Source organism: Sus scrofa, chromosome 5 (assembly GCF_054392235.1).
Source record: "Sus scrofa isolate SSC_HxYL_T2T_F1_AM1 chromosome 5, Sscrofa_HxYL_maternal_Yorkshire_Landrace_v2.0, whole genome shotgun sequence".
NCBI lineage: Eukaryota > Metazoa > Chordata > Mammalia > Artiodactyla > Suidae > Sus > Sus scrofa.
In genome coordinates this window covers 86,486,192-86,508,297 of record NC_139387.1, presented here as the reverse complement: position 1 = coordinate 86,508,297, position 22,106 = coordinate 86,486,192, and the positions used below count along the sequence as shown (strand labels likewise).

Genomic DNA, 22,106 nt, shown 5'->3' with positions numbered 1-22,106 from the left:
ACCTTCCCCCCAGATGACGATGCTGCTTACTGGGAGATGGGGAAATGGGAACCAACAGCAACTCTCCTTCATTGCTGGTGGGATGCATACACGGCTTCTTGAAATACAGTCTGGCAGTATTTTCCAAAGCTCAAGTTTCACCTGGAGACCCGTCAATTGCACCGCAAGTATTTACACACCTGCTTTGAAAAATGGTAGGTATCTGCAACTGTAAATCAACTATAAAAGAAAAAAATAAAAATCATAGAAATAAAAAATTTAAATATTAGGAAACATACACAAAAAAAGAAAAATGGCATGTGAACAAAAATGAGGATGCTACTCTACCATGCACAGAAGCTCTACTCATATAATGTCTAAACCTTGAAGCAATCAGAATGTCTTCAGGAGATGAATGCATAAGCAAACTGGGGTACCTCTGTATGAAGGGGAGCAGAATGTGATATCCCAAGATATGGAAGTGCAAGAAACTTCAAACAGTGAAATCAATTTAAAAAAAGAAAACCAAAGTTGGAGGTTCACATTTCCGATTTTCAAACATTAGCACAGAGCAGCCGTGTATGTGGGTATAAAGATACACAAGTGTGATGTGACTGAAGGGAGAGTGTCTCCTGATTTTCCTTGAGGAGAGGTGTGGTGAGGGAAGAAGTTACCATTAATTAAAATATGTCCTAGGTCAGTTAAAGTAGAGAGATTTATTATACATCTTTCATTTAATTTTCACAATAATCCACTGAAGTATGTTTGTATGTATGTATGATTATTCCTTTTTACAGATGAAGAATCTGACATACAAAGAGGTTCAGTCATTTGCCTAAGCAAATGTGTGATGGAACTGAAATCAAAACACAGAGATGGGCTTCTTTTTTCTTACCAGAGTACTATGTACCTTTGACCAATGATTAAAAAGATGATACTTTAAAATTTCTGGCTTTAGGGGTAGGCAGGGGGCTGTTTATGGGGGTCAAGTGGTGGGAGGGGTGGGGGAAGGGCTTGGAGCTTTCTCAACACCCTTGAAATAATATAAAGGCAGTCATGTGCGTTGTGCAGGGATTGGGGTCCATACCTCTAGTGCCTCCTGGACAATTTCCTCCTGCTCTCTAGACAGTGTTCTCAAAGCCCCTCACACAGAGTAAACAAGCTCCTCTGGCTGTGGTGAAAGGCAGGCACCCTGAGGAGGGTGCTGGGTTCTTGGGAAACCTGGTGTGGCCCCTGATTACTTAGTCCTCTCTGCAGGACACTATCACATACGACACAGGATTTCACCTTTGACTTTAATGCAAAGAAAACATGTCAAAGAGACACCTTGGACACTCAGACAGCCTAGGTCCTGCCCATTTCCCAAGCAAAATTCCAGACCAGGGAATTCTATTATATATATATATATATATATATATATATATATTTTTTTTTTTTTTTAAGCTCTGTATTCCCACTTTATCCAGGCAGGAGAGTTGCCTATTCCAGATTTTCTACTTTCCTCCAGATCCTCTCACTGGCCACCCCTCCTTTTTTTTTGTCTTTTGTCTTTTGTCTTTTTTTAGGGCTGCACCCGCGGCACATGGAGATTCCCAGGCTAGGGGTCTAATCAGAGCTGTTGCTGTGGGCCTACGCCAGAGCCATAGCAACACCAGATCTGAGCCATGTCTGTTATCTACACCACAGCTCACAGCAATGCCGGATCCTTAACCCACTGAGCATGGCCAGGGATCGAACCTGCAACCGCATGGTTCCTAGTCGGATTTGTTTCCACTGTGCTAAGATGGGAACTCCTCACTGGCCCTTTTTGAACAACTATCTTATTTCTACCACTCAGGGTTACATCTCTTTATATCCACACATAACTACATTTCCCTTTTTCTAGCTCTGTTTTCCTGCTATCATCCTTTCACCCCTGGAAACCCATTGTGGGAGTTCCCTGGTGGCTCAGCAGGTTAAGGATCTGGCCCTGTCACTGCAACAACTTGGGCCACGGCTATGGTTGCAGGTTCTGGCCTGGGAACATCCACATGCCACAGGTGTGGCCAAAAAAGAAAAAAAGAAAAAGAAAAAAGAAAAAAGAATGGATTGTATTATTTGTTCAGTGCAGCTCCCTGTGCCCCATTTCTAGAGATTTTGATTCTATAACTCTGGTGCAAAAGAGCACCATTTTTTTGGAGCCTCAAAATATGCATTTGTAAACAACTATGCCAGACCATTATGAAGCAGGTGGTCTACACACCATACCTTGAGAAACACGTTGACATATTTTTAAAACTTAGAAATAGTTTTGGGTCACTTAAAAAAATCTTCAGAGGTTCTGTGATGGAGGCAAAATTTCAGAATCTTCTCATTGGGTTTAATTTATTTCCTTCTGATCTCATTTAATTGCCTCCTTCCTTTCCCTTATTACCTATTGATCCAGCATCAAAGACAGGAAGACTGATGGAAACTTCCAGAGCAGTGGCCTAATTGGCCTCCTGGGCTACATGCATGAGTGGATAGAGATCCCTCTTCACCTCCAACTGACCCTTCCTTTCCCCAGGGGCCGCTTTGTCTGTATGCCCTGGAAGTAACTCTCAGCCCACCACTACCTACACCACCACAGACTTTAGGACCAAGAGTCTTCTCTTTTTTTGGGATTTCATTTGAGGCATATCATGAGCTCTTACCTTGATCCTTAGTGATTCCATCTCCCTAGACTTCCTTTCCCTGTCTGCCAACCTCAGTCTTGCCACCTTAAATGAACACCCTGCAAATGTACCCCTCTTGCTGTTATCACCTGCCCCTTCTTGCATTCTTTTCAGTGTTAATTAACTAGTACATTTTATCAACTAATATTTATGGAGTATCGCTAGTATTTAGGCCCTGTACTAGGCATGACACTTTGCTCCCTACCCCATGCCAACCGGACAAATGAAGTTACCTTATTCTGTGAAAACATAATTTTCTTTTTCTTTTCTGGCTGCACCTGTGGCTTTTGCAAGTTCCCAGGCCAGGGATCAAATCTGAGCTGCAGCTGTAACCTACAACCACAGCTTGGCAATGCCAGATCCTTAGCCCACTGTGCCAGGGTGGGTAAGGAGCCCATACCTCCTCAGTGATGTAAGCTGCTGCCATCAGATGCTTAACCAACTGTTCCACAGCAGGAACTCCTGTTAGACATCATTTTCAATCCCACACTCTCTATCTTTCCATTTGCGGTGGTCTCTAGTCCCTTAGACCTGAGAGGTCTAAGCTGGACTCTAGGAAGAATTCCACACCTCCCTTATTCCCTCAGTAGGGTATGTCCTGGGATGAGCTGTCCCCAGAGCCTAAGAAGGGCCTCCTTTACCTCTTGGTTCTTGAGGCTGTAGATGATGGGGTTGACCATAGGAGTGAACACAGTGTAGAGGACAGAGAAGGCCTTTCGGAGGAAGGGGGCCATGTGGTCTGTTGGGGCTACATAGACCACTGTGAGAGTGCCATAAAACACCCCGACCACGCTGAGATGAGAGGAACAGGTGGAGAAGGCTTTCTGCTTTCCATGGCCTGAAGGTATGTGCAGAACCTGAGGATGAAGGCATAGGATGCCACAATCAACAGGAAGGGAGCCAGGGTTAGGAAGCCTGAGATGCTCACCCCGGCTCCCCACATAACCCCCACATCACCACAGAACAGCCCTACAACTGGAGTGAAATCACAGAAGTAGTGGTTGATCTCCCTACTGCCAGGGCAGAGGGTCAGGGGGGTTGCCAGGGCCAGAGTGAAGGCAGAGAAAGAGAAGCCACTGAACCAGGCTCCAGCAGCCAGGTAGCCACACAACCAGGTGCTCATCAGGGCAGGGTAGTGAAGGGGGTGGCAGATGGCCAAGTAACGGTCAAAGGACATGACAGACAGTAGGAGGCACTCAACTGCAGCCAGTGAGGCAAACAAGTAGAGCTGGAGCAGACAGCTGACCACCGAGATGGTTTCCCTCCCTTCCAGGAAGCTCCACAACAGCCGAGGCATGATGTTGGAGGTATACTGATCTCCAGCAGGGAGAAGGGGCAGAGGAAAAAGTACATGGGTGTGTGGAGGGTCCGAGTGGAGGCCACAGCCAGCAGGATGAGGGTGTTGCCCCCGACTGTTACCACATAGATGAGCAGAAAGAGGGTGAAGGGGAGGAAGCCCAGGTGCTGCAGCTCCCCAAAGCCCTCTAGGATTAGCCAGGTGGTCTGGTTCTCACTGTCACCCCTGGACTGCTTCCTCATTTAGATCTGGGTCCAAGAGAAAAAAGGAAGGTAGTATTAACCATGACTGGATTATGACCACACATTCACTCATCATAGCAGGCACTGCAAACAGGCTTTATGGTCTCCTATTTACAGAAAAGAAAAAGACATACGAGTTTAAGTCAATTCTTCAGTCATGATGGTGGAGTCATGATTTGAAGCCAGGTTTGCTTGACTCCAAATCTCCCATAGAGTCTAATACTTTCAGAAATCCTTTTTGTGTGATGGAAATGTCAGAATCAGAGAGCAGTATAGGGTTCCTCCAATCATTACTGAGCTTTCACCTGAAAACCCTGGTTGAGCATCAACAAGGGAACCATACCTGATAAACACTTCTGGAAGGGTAGGAAGAGTGCCCAGGACTTTCCAGGTAGGTGGTCCTACCCTGAGATCTTGCACATTCCTGAAGAAGCCACTCATCTCAGGATATTTTCCCTTTCCAAGAAAATGAGATTTGGAAATACTGATAAGCAATGTATACCATCTACTTATGAGATATGCCGTGTAGAAAGGGGCGAATTAACTCAGATCCCTGGGAAGCCATTCTTTTTCCTTGGAAAAGTGTCCTGGGGACTGTTGGTAAAGCCATTTTCAAACTTTTCCCAGTCTCAAATCAGTTTGTTAAACTGATGGCAGCAAGAATACAGGGTTTTTTATGCTCTAGGAATACTTTCTTTTTCTTGGTTCACCTGCCTTAGAGTCCCTGTACAGGTCAAATCCTCAACTTATCACACCTAACTATAGATTCTTTAGAAATTTCTACCTTGGTATGGGATTTCTTATTTCATTTACTGCAGGAAGATAATACCAAACACACAGTAAGACCTTGATAAATACCTGTGGAATGAATGATTGAATGAATAAGTGAAGAAGTTATAATAATTTTCCAATAGTAAATTGCTATGAAAAATCGCAGCATCTGAAATTAATGCCTGGGCTAGAGAAAGAGGCATTTAAATGATTACTAAAAGAGAGAAGGAATCTCTTGGTTCTTCCGCTAACTGAGGGACTAGTGGATTATTGTTAGAGCTTGAGGTGGAACCATGATTAAGCCTGGACGTGGAAGTCAAGGAGGTATGTGTGCATGTGCTGAAGAAACCAGAAAGCCCAATATGATATAAAGTTCTCTCAATTTTTGAAGTTAAGAAAGATGACATTCCATATAAGCAGATGGCAGCAAGAATAAGGGTTTTTGTGCTCTTTTCCTGGTCCTACCTGTCCTACCTGTCCTTCTGGTTTGAGCTTTTACTTCATGTAGACACACATTGGTCACAAGGGTGGTATAGACATAAAGCAAATAGAATACTTTCATATGTTTTTAAACATACTTCGTCTTCTATGTACTAGTGACTTCTTAAAGAGCTAGGGAGAAACTTGAAGTGAGAGTGGAATAGGACTCTGGGTCTTGCAAAGGGCTAGCAAGGAAAGAAGCTAGTAAAACTAACCAAACCAACAAACCGATCAACTAACCCCAAACTATTCAAGTCTGGACTCTGAATTGTTGCCTATGATTAAAAAAAAGTTACTATTACTCTTGCTAGTCAGGGAGTTGCCTTTGGTCCCTGTTGTTTTATGGAACACTTGGAATCCTCGTAAGGAGATATCACCAGGAGCTATAGAATGCTAAATATAATGTGAAACCTCACATAATGTCTTTCATGGATAGTATTAATAATTTAGTAGATCAAAAAATAATTTAGTAGATTAGGAGAAAAGAGTGAAAAAAAAGGACATATTAAATTCAGTAAAGCTTCCAGAAAAGATGATGACTGAGCTTAAAGAGAATACTGATAGTTTGGCTACTATATACCAAAATTATTCATTAATGTCTCCCTGAAAGTCTGAGAAAGATGTCTAGTGAAAAGAAGGTTTTGTCCATCTGGTTTTACACCTGTTTTAGCAGTGACTTCAATAGACACAGCAAATATGCACAGCTCATCAAACTTCAGATGCTGTGAAACAAAGAGGGGAAACCCATCTTATAGGCGATAGAATTATAATTCCAAATAGCTTTGTCTTTTGGAATGCTGGACTAAAGGTGAAATTTAATAAGAGCACATATAAAATCTGCACGTAGGCTTTAACATTCAATTGGAAAAGTACAGGAAGGATAAGACCTTGCTTGGTAACTATGTGAAAATGATTTGAGATTTTTTAAAAACTATTGTGAATTAGGACTTAGTAGCTGTGAAGTGAGAGGAACATATGAAGAATTGAAGATATTTAATCTGGAAGAGACAAAGCTGACATAAGACTATGAGAGCTGTTTTCAAATTGGAGAGATTTTTCTGAAGAAGAGGAATTATAGTTAGTCCATAGAAGCTCAGAGGGCAGAACAAGGACCAAGGGGGTGGCCATGGGAGAAAAGTCATACCCACCTACCTGTGCTGGTTTCACAGAGGTGATTCTTATGGGGCTAATGGTTGTTGTTTACAGCGTGATTGGGGGTATGAAAATAAACCTCACTGGAGAGGGTCGGAGTAGGAGAAAAGAAGCTTTTTCCTAGTTCCTCCAGAAGTTCGTTGGCAAATATGGGCCCCATTCATTGGAACTTCCTGGAACAAACACAAGAAATTAAAAAAAATATGGCAAACTTCCGATTTTGTTTAGGTTGGGTCAGAGGTGGTCCTCTCGGCAGGCAGAGAGCAGTGTGGGTCCAGATGAATTTTAGATACTCAGATTCAGTATAGAGGAGACTCAGGAGTTCCTGCTGTGGGGCAATGGAATAAATGGCATAAATGGCATCTTGGGAGCCCTGGGGCACAGGTTAGATTCCCGGCCCAGCACAGTGGGTTAAGGATCCAGGGATGCTGCAATTGCGGCTTAGGTTCCAACTGTGGCTCAGATCTGATCCCTGACCTGGAAACTCTATACACTGTGGGGGGCGGCTCTTGGTTCACCACCTCCCCCACCCCCCCACCAAAAAAAGGAAGTACAGAGGGGACCTGAACTGCTTTGGCTTCTTCCTTCTGGTTGTCTTATCTCTGGACTAAATTCTTCTGTCAGCTCACAGCTCTTTGGACTTTCTGCTCTCCTCTGATGGCTCCAGTTTATTGGCTTCTCCTGACCCGAGGGTTTGCACAGAAGACTTCTGTCCCTGTCCTATTATATATGCTGCTATGGACACTACTGCCTTTTCTGGAGCAAGACAGCTTCCTTCCCTTGTGGGGGTTGAATAAGAGCCTCCTTAGGGAGGAGACGTAGCTTGGAGTCAACAAGATCAGCTGCATCTATGTTTTTGTTCCCGGGGAATGTTTTGGTTTATCAGGGACCACATCCACATGTTTCACTCAAATCTAATGACTTCTATAGTTTGATAGTTTGTACATCACAGATTTACATAAACTAGGTCTGTCCCCTTAAAGAGAATGCAGGTAAATAGTAAAATGCAGGTAATGACAGATGTAAAGAAGTTTCGCTGCAGGAATATAGCACATGAAGGCAGAGGGCAGACCTAGGCCAAAAGGAGGACAGGACAGGATCACAGTGGGGGTTGAATTTTCCTAGGAATAGACTAGGTGGCTCTTCCTGGAAGAAACTGGACATGAGTTTTACTTTTATAGGTAAAAGACAGAGTGGAAAGACTTGGATTGGGGAGAAGGTGACCTGCAAGGAAGTAATTAGCATATTGTCTTTGAGAGAGCAGCTGAGAATGAACTATGGCTGCCTATGTCTTGGGTTGTGTAAAGAAACTGAGGGAGATGCCAGGTGAGAAAGAGAAAAACGAGAGACTTTTCTAGGTAGAAAGGAAATCCAGTATTTATTAACCTAGAATTTATGATAATAGTGATGAAAAGATCCAACTCGTATTTAAAAGTTTATTTTCAGCTTTTCTTCCCCTCAAGTGTTACCTGTGAGTTGAAAGAAGAAATGGGAGTTCCCGCTGTGGCTCAGCAGGTTAAAAACCCAACATAGTGTCCATGAGGATTAGGGTTTGATTCATGACCTTGCTCAGGGGGTTAAATTGAGTGTAGTTTGCAGATGTAGCTTGGATCTGGTGTTGCTATGGCTGTGGTGGAGGCTGGCAGCTGCAGTTCCAATTCCATCCCTAGCCCAGGAAATTTCATATGCTGCAGATGCAGCAGTAAAAAGGAAAAAAAAAAAAAAAGAAGAAGAAGAAATGAAAGATCTATATGTGTTTTTTTTAGGTATTAGATTATGTTTTTTATAAAATCATGCCATACATTAATTCAAGAAATACAAAGTATTTATAGCTTGTCAGGCACTGTTTCAGACTATAGCCATGTAGTAACAAACAAAACAAAATTTGGTTATTAGAGTTATCTGAGTTACTTTCAGTTACCCATGCCTTGATGATGTATTCATATTACCCTGATCAACAACTCTTTCATTCAGAACTGGTTTTTCTGATATAAAAATCCTGCCTGGGGAAAAATTTCATTTCATAAGACTAAACTTCTTGTTTTTATTTTTTGCTTTTTAGGGCCACACCTGTGGCATATGGAAGTTCCCAGGCGAGTTCCCAAGTTGGGATCTGAGCTGCGTCTGTGACCTACACCACAGCTCAGGGCAACGCTGGATCCCTAACCCACTGAGCAAGGCCAGGGATCAAACCCACATCCTCATGGATACTAGTTGGGTTCGCTACCGCTGAGCCACAAAGGGAACTCTAGGACTAAGCTTCTCGTATCCCTCATTCCAACAAACTGACATAATCAACAAGAGTGAATGGAGTTCCCACGGTGGCACAACAGGATTGGTGGTGTCTCCTGAGTGCTGAGATGCAGGTTTAGTCCTCTGGCCGGCACAGTGGACTGGGTATCTGACATTGCCTCAGCTGTAGCATAGATCGCAGCTGTGGCTCAGGAAACCTCACAAGAATTATAGAAGGTAGTTATTATCCTTATCTACAATTTACATGTCAGGCAACTATAGCCCAGAGAGATTGAGTACCTTGTCCAGGACCATATAATTGGTTAAGTGGTGAAGCCAAAATTCAAAGCTGACATGTTACAGTTTGCCTTTAGTAGAGTGGTAGGGAAGAGTAAATGGATGATATTAAGAAAAAGAATAAAACTGTGATAGGTTAGCTGGAAATATGATTAAGCTGGTCCAGAAAAAGTATCTTTAGATGCTTGCTACCTCCTAAGTATTGTGGAACAGACGCACAGATCTAGAGACATATATAGAATGTACCCTAACTTGGCTCCTGTTGATTGTCAAATTTTCACCCTGGAAAAAATAAATAAAATGGATATTATAAAAAAATGGCCTCAGTCATTAACAGACAACACCAATAAAGCACTCTTACAATACCTCACTGTGAATAGTAGAACTTCCTAGTGAACAGTGTAGGATGAATTTGTTGCAAATACCTGAAAAAATAGTCTCAATAAGACTGTTAGTGGAGTTCCTGTTGTGGCTCAGCGAGTTTAGAACCTGACTAGTATCCATGAGGATTCGGGTTTGATCCATGGCCCTGCTCAGCGGATTAAGGATCCAGTGTTGCTGCAAGTTGCAGTGTAGGTCGCAGACGTGGCTCAGATCTGGTGTTGCTGTGGCTGTTACATTGGACAGCAGCTGCAGCTCTGATTTGACACCTAGCCTGGGAACTTCCATATGACAGTAGGTGCAGCCCTTTAAAAAAAAAAAAAAAAGACTGTTAGTTTAACCTAGTGAGATGTTGGAGGATATTTAATAAAATTTGGCTTTTAGAATAACTGATCATCCAGGAGTTCCCTGGAGGCCCAGTGGTTAAGGATCCAGTGTTGTCACTGCTGTGGCTTGGGTTTCATCCCTCCCCTGGAAACTTCCAAATGCCATGGGTGTGGCAAAAAAATTATTTAAAAAAAAGGTGAAAATAACTGCCCATCCTATGTCATCTTTCATGAACATAATTAGATAGCCATGCTAATTATTTTTTCAAGACTAATTTTAATCATGGCCAAAAAAAAAAAAACATGTGAATAGCACATACACAATAAAATAACTCCATCACTAAAAATTTAATTTCTTTCTAGCTTTCTGTATCTTCACATAGTGGTAATTATCATCATACATATAATTTTAATTCCAATATTTCACCTAACATTTTATTGTAAGCATTTTATATTATTTCCCCATTTAAAATAATCATATAATATTCATTATGTAGATACAGTATCATTTGTTTAACCATTTTTTTTCATTGATGCTTTGAGTCTCTATACAGACCATCCATATGACTGCATACATTTAATGTTCCACTAAGTGGGAGGGTCATTTATCTTCTTCTTATACCTGCCTATTGATAAGACGACAATATATTTTGGGGTGTCTCATTTATTCAACAAATATATATATTTTGAACCCCACAACACATAGGGCATTATCGGATGGTTAAGATATAGGATTTTCCTGTAGAGAACTATGGTATGATATGGAATGGGGTAACTGCCACAAAAGAGCCACATAGTTTATGGAAATTACAGAGAAGGGAGTAAGGGAAATGGATGGATAGAGTGGAAATATGAACTAAAATGTAAAGGGATAGCAAAGGCTTTATAAAGTTAAAAATGGGTAAAAATGAGTGTTGGAGTTCCTTGGTGGCCTAGCAGATTAAGGATCTGGGGTTGTTACTGCCGTGGCTAGGGTTTGATGCCTGGCCTGGGAACTTCCACATGCCATGGGCACAGCCAATAAATAAAATAAAATAAAATAAAATAAAATAAAATAAAATAAAATAAAAATGAGAGTGTTTTCAGCTATTGAAGCATAAACTGGTACCAGATTGCTCTTGTGATGTACACAACTACATAATGGATATAATATATGACGTACCTGTTCACAGCTGTTGGGAAAACATACCGCATGGAGCTATAACCCCTGAGAGAACTGAGACTTACCCCTACCTTGGCTTTCCGCTTTCACACACTTTCCAAACTCAAGGTCTAGGAAGTGCAGGGCTTGACTGTCTTGCTGAGTTAAGAGACAGAGATCAGTGTTTGGGGAGGCAGATTTGTTTGAATTTGTGGGCAGAAGAGGAGGGAGATATGCTGAGAAAGAATGATAGAAACCTGTTTATGGATCCTCAGAAGACTTTAGATGAATTACTAGGACTATAAATTGAGTAACTACTGGAACTCACATACATAAGAAGATATTTGGGGTCTAATCAATGAGAGGAGAGAAATCTCATTGAAAACTAGGAGCATTCAGGAGATACCTCAGAAAAGCCACACTTCAGGGACGGGATTAAATTAGCTCAAGAATAAAGACTAATTTAGACCTACTCTAACAAAGTTTAAAAGCAAGTCTTCAAAGATTAAACTAAATCTTAAGTCTCTTAATTGTCTGCAAGTACAAAGCGACAAATCTTTAAAGGAAGACACTAACATTCAAGTGCTCAATTATAGAACACTCCTAGTATCCAGCATCCAATAAAACAATTAGTAGAAATGCAAAAAGGCAGAGAAAAAGAAGGCAATAAAGGACATCGGCAAAATGGCAGAATAAGAAACCCCAAAACATCTTTCCCCCATGGAGACAGGGACTTAACAGTTTATGAACTAGTTGTCTTTGTGAGAAATCCAGAAACCAGTTAAGAGATTCCTGGATAGGGATTTTTCTGTTAGATTCTGGGAGCTCAGGTCTCTTCTTCTTCAGCTACTAACTAGCTGCTCCCTTTGCCATTCAATAAAACAACAAACTGAAACAATGTAAACATGGATAATCCAGTGCTTCATTAAAACTTGGCAGGGCCCAATGGGATGGAGGACCCTAGCAGTCCTCAGGTGGGTGAGTGGGTAAAATATTCTTCCTGAAATCTCCTTCTGGTGATTCCATGAGACGAGCCTGAAAAATTTTCAATCCTAGCTGGAAACAGGGCTGCCCTGAGTCTGGGGAGAGGGGCACCAAATTTCTCTCCAAATGGTTATAAGAAAATGTGTCTTGGAGTTTCCATTGTGGCTCAGGAGTAACAAATCCAACTAGTAGCCATAAGGATGCAGGTTTAACCCCTGGCCTTGCTCAGTAGGTTAAGGATCCAGTGTTGCCATGAGTTGTGGTATAGGTCGCAGGCTCAGCTTGGATCCCACATTGCTGTGGCTGTGGCACAGGCTGGCAGCTGCAGCTTAGATTGGACCCCTACCTGGGAACTACTTCCATATACTTCATGTTAGGCCTTAAAAAAAAAAAAAAGTAAAGAAATGTATCTTGATTCCTCATTTCTTAGAATTGTGGATGTTTGTAGGAATAAGTCATTTGTGATTTTGTGAGAGTAAATAACTCAGATTTGAAAGCTTAGGCCATTTAGGTGTATTCCAAAAATGAGGCCAGCAGACCCAAAACATGGATAAACAGAAAAAAAATTCTATTTGTTGTTTGAAATTGGTAAAAAACAAAACAAAACAAAACTAGAGATATTTCTGTACCCCAGGCAAGCATGAAGCCCAGTGGGAAAATTCTTGGCATTCATTTACTGGAGCACTTCCTCTCATCGTGGCTCCAGATTGGGAAAAACCTCCAATTTCTGACATATTCCTTGGGAGGGAATGGAGTGAAATATATGTACAATGTTCTGACTTTGTGGGGGTGCTGCCAAGGGACTGGTTTCTGTCTTAACTGAATCTGGGCACTAAAAGGGATAGGACGTCAGGCTGGGGGCCACTGAGAACAGAGGCAATCAAAGTGGCTTGGTCTAGTGCCAGAGATTGCAGTACCGCAGATAGACACTAGGTGGAACTCCAGTACTGAAGCTTTCTACAGTAACAGGCTGAAATATTTCAGTCACAAGGCGATTTTAAGTGGAAAATGGCAAACATTTTAAATTAGGAAGTGGCATGAGCAAACCTAGAGAGAATGCATCTCCAGAAAAGGTTTGAGAGGTTTCCAGATTCTCTAGCTGGGCTGACTGGAGAAAGTTCTCCCTGAATGAAACTAGACCATAAAAACTGAGAAAGATAACTGAGTTGGCAAATGCTGAAGTCCCAAAAGAAAATAATACAACATACAAAGACATATAAAAACAAAGCCTATTCAAAGAAACAGATTAAACCTCCAGAAACCAACCCTAAAGAAATGGCAATGTGTGAACTACTAAAGAATTCAAAATAACCATTACAAGATGCTCATGAATTAAAAGAGAACACAGGAGTTCCTGTGGTGGCTCAGTGGTTAACGAATCCGACTAGGAACCATGAGGTTGTGGGTTTGATCCCTGGCCTTGCTCAGTGGGTTGGGGATTTGGTGTGGAGGTAGGCGCGGTTTGGATCCCACGTTGCTGTGGCTCCGGCATACCTGGGAACCTCCATATGCTATGGGTGCGGCCCTAAGAAGACAAAAAAAAAAAAACCCATTTTTTTTTTTTGAAATTGTTGAGGCAGAGGAGCTAAAAGAAAAAAGAAAGAAGAAACATGAAGATAGCCTAAGAAACTTATGGGACACCACCGTGCAGAGCAACAGATGCATTATGGGAGTCACGGAAGGCGAAAGAGAAAGGTACAGAGAGCTTGTATGAAGGAACAATGGCTGAAAACTTCCTAAATCTGACGAGACGACTGGACAATTTCAAGAACTTCAAAAAACTCCAAGTAAGTTCAATCTTAAAGAGACCTACATTAAAACACATTAAAATCAAAATGCCTAAAGCCACAAAGAGAGAATCTTGAAAGCAGTAAGAGAAAAGCGGCTTGTCACATACAAGGGGGCTCCGACAAGATAATCAGCCAATTTCTCAGCAGGAAGCTTGTAGAATCAGGGAGTGGAATGATACATTCGAAGTGATTAAAGAAAAAAAACCCCCTGCCAACCAGAGTACTATATCCAGGAAAACTGTCCTTCAAAAGTGGAGAAGACTTTTCCAGATAAACAAAAACTGAAGGAATTCATAAGCACCTGCCATGCAAGAAATACTGAAGAAGGTCCTTCACGTTGAAGCAAAAGGATGATAAATGGCAACACAAAACCATACCAAAATATAAAACTCTCTGGTAAAGGTAAATATATAGACAAAGAATCCTGTAGTATTTTAATGTTTAGATATAAATTACTTTTAAATCTGGCACAGAATTTAAAATACAAAAGCATAAAAAGTAATTATACATCTATATTAGTGGATACACAATATACAAGAAGCATTTTTCTCTGACCTCAGGGATAGTAAATTAGAAATCAATAGCAATAAAATATCTAGAAACATCTCTAATTAATTAGAGTTTATGTATCATACCTTAAAATTGAGATATAGTTGACATATAACATTATATTAGTTTTGGATGTACAACATAATGATTTGATAACTGTGTATGCTGCAAAATGAACACCATGGTATGTCTAGTTAATCTCCACCAACATATAACTGCAAAAAATTTTTTTTTAGTATGAGAAATTTTAATATCTACTCTATTAGCAAATTTCAAATATAAAATGCAGTTTTTTGTTTTGTTTTTTTTTGGCACATGGAAGTTCCCAGGCTAGGAGTCAAATTGGCCCTGTAGCTGCCGGCCTACACTACAGCCACAGCAAAGCAGGATCCAAGCCACATCTGCAACCTACATGACAGTTCATGTCAAGGCTGAATCTGGATCCTTAACCCACTGAGCAAGGCTAGGGATCAAACCTGCCGTAGACTTCAGCTGCAGTTCTCATTCAACCTCTAGCCTGGGAACTACCATAAGCCATAAGTGTGGCCCTAAAAAGTAAAACAAACAAACAAAAAAATTCCGTATTGGCTTAGTGGTTAACGAATCTGACTAGGAACCATGAGGTTGCAGGTTTGATCCCTGGCCTTGTTCAGTGGGTTAAGGATCTGGCATTGCTGTGAGCTGTGGTGTAGGTTGCAGACATGGCTCGGATCCCATGTTGCTGTGGCTGTGGCATAGGCCAGCGGCTACAGCTCCTATTTGACCCCTAGCCTGGGAATCTCCATATGCTGCGGAAGCGGCCCAAGAAATGGCAAAAAGACCAAAAAAAAAAAAAAAAAAAAAAAAGAAAGAAAGAAAGAACAAAGGGAATAATGAAATAATGGAAATAAATGTTTCAATGTTGATTGAAATACAAAAGGAAAAATTAATAGAGAAAAATCAATAAAATAATGAGATCTTTCAAATTGATGAATATTCATCTAGACTAATTTTAAAATTAAGCACAAATTATTAATATGAAAGAAGAGACACCACTGCAGGCTCTATAAATATTAATAGAATAAAAGGCAAAATTATGAAAACCTATGCCAATAAATTTGACAACTTAAATAAAATGGATAAATGATTTGAATGATACCGTTTACCAAAACTGGCACAAGAATAAAAATCTGAACAGCTGTATATGTATAAAATAATTAAATTCACAATTAAAAACCTTCCTACAATGAAAACTCCAGACCTAGGTAAATCCACTAGTGAATTCTATAAAAGTTTAAGTCAGAAATAATACTGACCCTTCAGAAACTCTCTTAGAAACTAGAGGAGGAGGGAACATTTTATAACCTGTTTTGTGGGATCGGAATAATCCTAATATCAAAAATTTGGAATTCTTGCTGTGGTGAAGTGGGTTAACGATCCAACATTGCTGCAGCTGAGGTGTGGGTCCCAGTTCCAGCTCAGATTCAATCCCTGTCCTGGGAATTTCCATATACTGTGGGTTCAACCACAAACAAACAAAAGACCCTGGAGTTCTCTTGAGGGGGGCAGCAGGTTAAGGATCTGGTGTTGGCACTGCTGTGGCTTGGGGCACTGCTGTGGTGTGGGTTTGATCCCTGGTCCAGGAATTTCTGCAAGCCACAGGCATGGCCAGAACTCAGCCTCTGTCCACTAGTGCCCAATAGAAATATGGAGACAGAGTTTTGGATGAAGGAAAAAATATAGCTTTATTGCTTCGCCAGGCAAAAGAGGCCACAGCAGGCCAATGACTTAAAGAATGTGCCCTCTTTAGAGGAAGAACTGCAGGGAGTTTTATAGTCTAAAAGAAAAACAGGGTTTCAGATAAGAATCAAGCTTGGGACAGACTTTTAGGTTTGCTGAGGGAGGGACGTGCAAAGCCAAGTCCATAAAGAAAGAGGTTTATTAAGGCACCTGAAATGGATGGGCTGAGCTCAAGGTGGTGCCAACACCAATTTCGAGGAGATGTTAGGCTTATAAAGGATCTGTGGTGGGGATTTATGGCAGGAACAGTAAAGAAGGAGGGAAGCTTAGAGAATTCATTGGAAGGGTAGGGGGCTGAGTCTCATGACAGAGGGCAGTTAATTTTTGCAGGTGGTTAGTCTATGCAGGCAGTTGTTTTCCACAGGCCATTGTTTCTCACTGTCCAACTTGAACAGCCACATTTCTGGGGTGGGGATGGGGGTTTTGTCACCACCCCCCGGGAACCTATCAGTCATGCATTTTTTTTTTTTTTTTTTTTGCTCTTTTTGCCTTTTCTAGGGCTGCTCCCGAGGCATATGGAGGTTCCCAGGCTAGGGGTCGAATCGGAGCTGTAGCCACCAGCCTATGCCAGAGCCACAGCAACGCGGGATCTGAGCCGTGTCTGTGACCTACACCACAGCTCATGGCAACGCCGGATCCTTAACCCACTGAGCAAGGCCAGGGATCGAACCCGCAACCTCATGGTTCCCAGTGGGATTCGTTAACCACTGTGCCATGATGGGAACTCTGATTATTCCTCTTCTTGACCAATACCTGTTCTCCTCAAGACTGAGAATTACCAAAGAAAAGGGGGGGAATGAATCCAAGCAGGGCCCTCTAGGGCTTCGGGGCACAAAAGCCTTTCTGTGTCCCCATTTCTTGTTTTTAGGAAACAGGCCTCATTCAGCCTCCATGACCTTCTCTGACTTCCAAGGGGCAGGTTCAGACAGTTGCTCATCAGTGAAGGGAGGGGATGCAAAGACAAGGGAGGAACAGTCAAGAAACAACAGTACAACCTTGGGGCATGGTCCTGGATCCCCTCACGGGATGCACGTAATGAGGTAGGCATCTTATACACCTTAGAGAAAGGTTATATTCCTTATGCTTCTCTTAGAAATGAATGCTTTAATACTGAAGAGCTTGGAGCCCTTCCTTGTGCTTCCTTCTCATTTGATTGCATCCTAAACCCAATCACCTGTAAGCTAAAATTTGGGCACTGTGAGCACAATTGCCTGTGGGTTAAAGATTATTAGCACAGGATGTTTTTCAGGAATTTCCCTAGTTTGTTCTAATGGCTGATCAATATGCCCTTTTCACAAGTGCTGTTAATCTAGGCAATAACCCTGAAAACCATGATTGGGATCACTTAAAGATCTCCTGACAAACTCCTCCAGCTTGACTTTTAAAAGTTTTTTTCCTTAATGGCCAAGGCAGATGTCACTATTAATGATTTTAGTGCTTTTTTAGATATGAGGAGATGCAAGAACTAGGGTCATAAAATCTTCCAAAAATGTCTAATTATCTGAAGATGCATTCTGCAAAATTTCCCAGAGCACAGAGTGCCTCACTCCTGATCTCTACCCTGAGCTCCTTTCAGGGGGTGTTGAGGGTTAGCAGCTGCAGTGGCTCATGATTTAATCCATGTAGAGGCAGATGGAAAGTGCCAAACTCCAGTTCACAGGGCTCTCCCATTGACATAAATTCAACGATAGTTTTGGGAGGGATTTCATGACAGTGCTAGGAATGCTTATTCCCAGGACTGGCAAAGATTTTGTTGATAGACCACTCAATGTGCTATTACTGGATGAGGCCTTATACAGTAACCAAAAGTCTCTGGACCAACTATCTCACTAGTCCAGGAAAATATTCCCTTCTGTTGCATCTTCCCATATCTAGAGCTACACTATTACAATCAGTGATTTGGTAAAGAACTACCTATCTGATTAATTTCTTCAAATTGCCCAGTCATCATTATTTTTGTTGGAGGCTCGGTCATACATTTGGTCATACAGGAAACAATAATCTTGTCAAGCAGGCAAAATACAAATGATATAGGTAATAACATTAACAGTTATAAACAAATATTTAAGCCAAGAACTTCCTATGCCAAACCAATTTTAGAAGATGTTGTCAAGACTAGGGAACATGTCACTTAAAGCAGCATAGAGACCTCAGAATTCAGTAGGTTAATAGTCTGGTTACTATCATTTAAAGTCTATTGAGTGAATTTTGTTAAGGCTTCGATATGGCTGATTACACTCCCCAGTCCTATCGAAGGTACAAAAACAGCTGCTAAACTGTCAAACCAGTGGAATACACATATCTTGACCCACTGGGCTCATACCAATGGTGGACTGGTTTGGGTCATCTTTAAATTGTTACATATATGGTCTGAAGCCTAGAGTACATCTTTCAATCCACCCCGATGGAAGCCAAGGCCATAAATTAGTACCACAAATCCACTGAGTTCCATTAGGTGCGACCCAGTGAATCTCTGGTTGTCTGACCCAGTCTGCTCCCATACCAGTCACTGTCTCTAAGGGTAATAATATGTAGGCATTGTTCATAAGTCACCCAGCCTGATTTCCTAATGTTGCTAGGCTGATGATCCTTAGTAGGATTTAATTGTTCCTAGCATAAAGGAGCCTTTAAACTTAAATAACCACAGCATGGTATTAACCACATAAACCCATCCCACAATTGTGGGAGGTTATATTCCTTGGCTAAAGTCTTGCTTGTTACTCTGATTGAGCTTGAGTAACTTTAGAAGAAAACTTGCATTTATGGGCAGGGTAAGAGCAGGTATTATTAATTGGGTGAAAAATTCCACCTAGTAATAAAATAAATTTCTTAAGGGTTATCCAATCAGAGCATTGGAAGGGAGATATCCACCAAGGTAACCCAGAAGTACTAGACACAGATAAATGGTCACAGACCCGGCAATTGGATTGATTTAAAAAAATTGCATAGGATCATGCTCATGACGGGAAATCATTTGATTGACATGCAAAACTTCAAGAAGTTAAGAAAACACTATAAATCATCATAAGAGTCAGGTCCAGCAACTTGGGCCAGCTGTCTAATTCTAAAGCTGTCTTCTTGTCTTGGTGTAGTTTTTTTCTTTGTGTGAGATTATTTCAAAATGATTTTGAGGTCAGCAGTTCTCTCTATAAACCGGTCTGGTGCATGGGCCCCATTTTAAGTGAGAAATATAAATGTAAGAGCCAATTTCTTTTAGTTTTGTTGCACATGAACTAGTTAAGAAGGCTTTCCATCTGGTCTGGATAGTCTTTTAAATTATGTCTTTTTCAATATTCACAATCCCCTGGTTGCAGATCCTGGGGCATCTGATCTTCATCCAAAAATAGATTACTGAGATAAACTTTAAAAACAAGCTTATAATGTCCTTTTAGAAACTAAAACTTTGCAACAATATAGCATAACAGCAAAGAACTATCTGGGAAGTGAGCCTTAGTGAATACAGACCTCAAGAGAATTAGATTAACAGAGTAACAGGTGTCCATTGAAATCTCTTTCTCTCTAAAATTACTTATTTTTATCAAATATAGCCAAACTAAGACTAACTTATTTGCAAATTAAGTCTGGTCTTAACACACTTGGCCTGATGATTCATATCAATATAATTGATCATATAGGCTTTTCTAAAAAATTGGCTTTGCTAGAACTTTTATAAGGAATCTCAGACCAAGCTTTGAAAGGCTCCCAGGGCTAGCAAAGTCATGTCAAGGGCTTATCAGAGGTTTTGCCTTACAGATTTAGGTGAATTCCTCCCTTTTCATGGTCCCCAAGATAATTTGTGGTTCCTGCAGTCCACCTTTGAGGTGGCCTTCCTAATTTATCTGATAAGATTTCTGGGAACCTAAGAATTTCCAACCTCTGGAGGGATTAGGAAGAGAGAAAAGAGAAAGGTTTCAATTCTGCTTACAAAGGTCTAATTTACCAAATTGTTTTAAGTCATAGTTAGCTTGAAGGTAAGAGGTTTCTTTATCCCTGGAAAACACAGATTAAAAGCCAGTACTATTTCATATAGAAACCATAAAAATTATAACCATATTCACCAATTCACTGAGTCCAATGTAACTAATTCTTCTTTGTTAAGAGTTTATTTGTTTATTTATTTATCTATTGTCTTTTTAGGGCCGCACCCAAGGCATATGGAAGTTTCCAGGCTAGAGGTTAAATTGGAGTTGCAGCTGCCAGCCTAGCCACAGTCACAGCCACACCAGATCTGAGAGGCATCGGTGACCTATGCCACAGCTTGGGGCAATGCTGGATCCTTAACACACTGAACAAGACCAGGGACCGAACTGACATCCTCATGGATACTAGTCCGATTCTTAACCCTCTGAGCCACAGCTGGAACTCCTGTTAACAGTTTATGAAGCCATCAGATTTCCCAATAGAATTCTTCAGTTTCTTTCCCAGTTTAGCATTATGGTCTGAAAATCAGAAACCTGTGTTTTTCAAAAAGTCCTTTCTACAGATCTTCATGAAGGGGAAGCATTTTTTGCAAATGCTCAGAGTAAAACCATTAACTGTCTATAATAACAAAAGGCTTAAGAAGGCACATTTAAAATCTGATTACAATGAAATTGACAAAGAAGCTTGACTGCTGCTGTGACATACAACACCTTAATACCTAGAATTATAACATAATACCAGGACATATCCAAATTTCAGACACTATATAATTTCTAGAATGTCTATATTAATAACAATCATTCATACTGTATAATCTGAGGCTTATCACTCATTTGATAATGTTCTCCATGTATGTTAACATACCAATTAATCCTAGTTAATTTAACTTTTTTTTTCTCTGAGATGCCTCAGGGCCACTCTCAAGTGTCCCACAGTCAGCTGAAATCAAAAGAACTTTAATTAGAATTTTGATAGGAAGTTCATAAAGAATATTAGTTTTTAAAAAGATTTCATCAGATAGAATTAAGTCATCATGGATAATAGTTTTTCCATTAACCAGAGTTACCAGAGATCTCAAAAGCAAATACAGATCATTTAAAGGCAAAGATTCCACATCATCTCTTATCAAGAGAAGCATAATCCCAAAAGACTTTTTGTTCTCCTAACAGAGAAAAAAGCCAAGTTCAAGTTTTGTACAAGCTTACTTTTAAAATTAATTTACTCAATTAAATTTATTCTAAACTTTGTTCCTGGCTATGCACAAAATTTTTCTCAGGATCCAATTCCCACAAACCTTTCATCACTTTTTGTATCCATAATTTAGTCTGTCTCTTATTTTTCCATACAAAACAACAAGCTACAAGACAGAATTTTTTTCCTTTAATAAAATGTAATTCCAGTCCTTATACCTTCTTTACTGAAAACACACATCCTACTTTTCTTAAGCAATCATGAGCTGTATTTTATATCAGAACTCTGTAGATTGGTAAACACAAATACCAATACTTTTTAAGCACATGTTTTCTTATAGAGAAAATCTCGGGGTGGCACCAAACATATTAATAGTCCTAAATACCTTTAGTTTCTCTGTTTAGTAACTGATGTCTCAGTCTCTTATTTCATTTGGGAATGACCTAGCTATCCAATAAAATTCTTTCATTTAACAATTTAGCACAACTCTAACTTTCAAGTCCCTAAGTATCTGTAGAGATTATTTTTAAGTAGACATTCTTAATACATAATTATTCCTAAAAAACTCATCCAGGGAGTTCTCACTGTGGCTCAGCATGTTAAGAACCTAACTAGTGGAGTTCCCGTCGTGGCTCAGTGGTTAACGAATCTGACTAGGAACCATGAGGTTGAGGGTTCTATCCCTGGCCTTGCTCAGTGGGTTAAGGATCCGGCGTTGCCGTGAGCTGTGGTGTAGGTTGCAGACGTGGCTCGGATCCCATGTTGCTGTGGCTCTGGCGTAGGCCGGTGGCTACAGCTCCGATTCGACCCCTAGCCTGGGAACCTCCATATGCAGCAGGAGCAGCCCTAGAAAAAGGCAAAAAGACCAACCAAACAAACAAAAACCTGACTAGTATCCATG

At 40.8% G+C, this 22,106-nt stretch overlaps 1 pseudogene; it reads right to left on the bottom strand.

Annotated features, from left to right (window-relative positions):
* Positions 1–3,247: 3,247 nt before the first annotated feature.
* On the bottom strand, positions 3,248–4,211 carry LOC110260597 (olfactory receptor 11A1-like; annotated as a pseudogene).
* Positions 4,212–22,106: the final 17,895 nt, after the last annotated feature.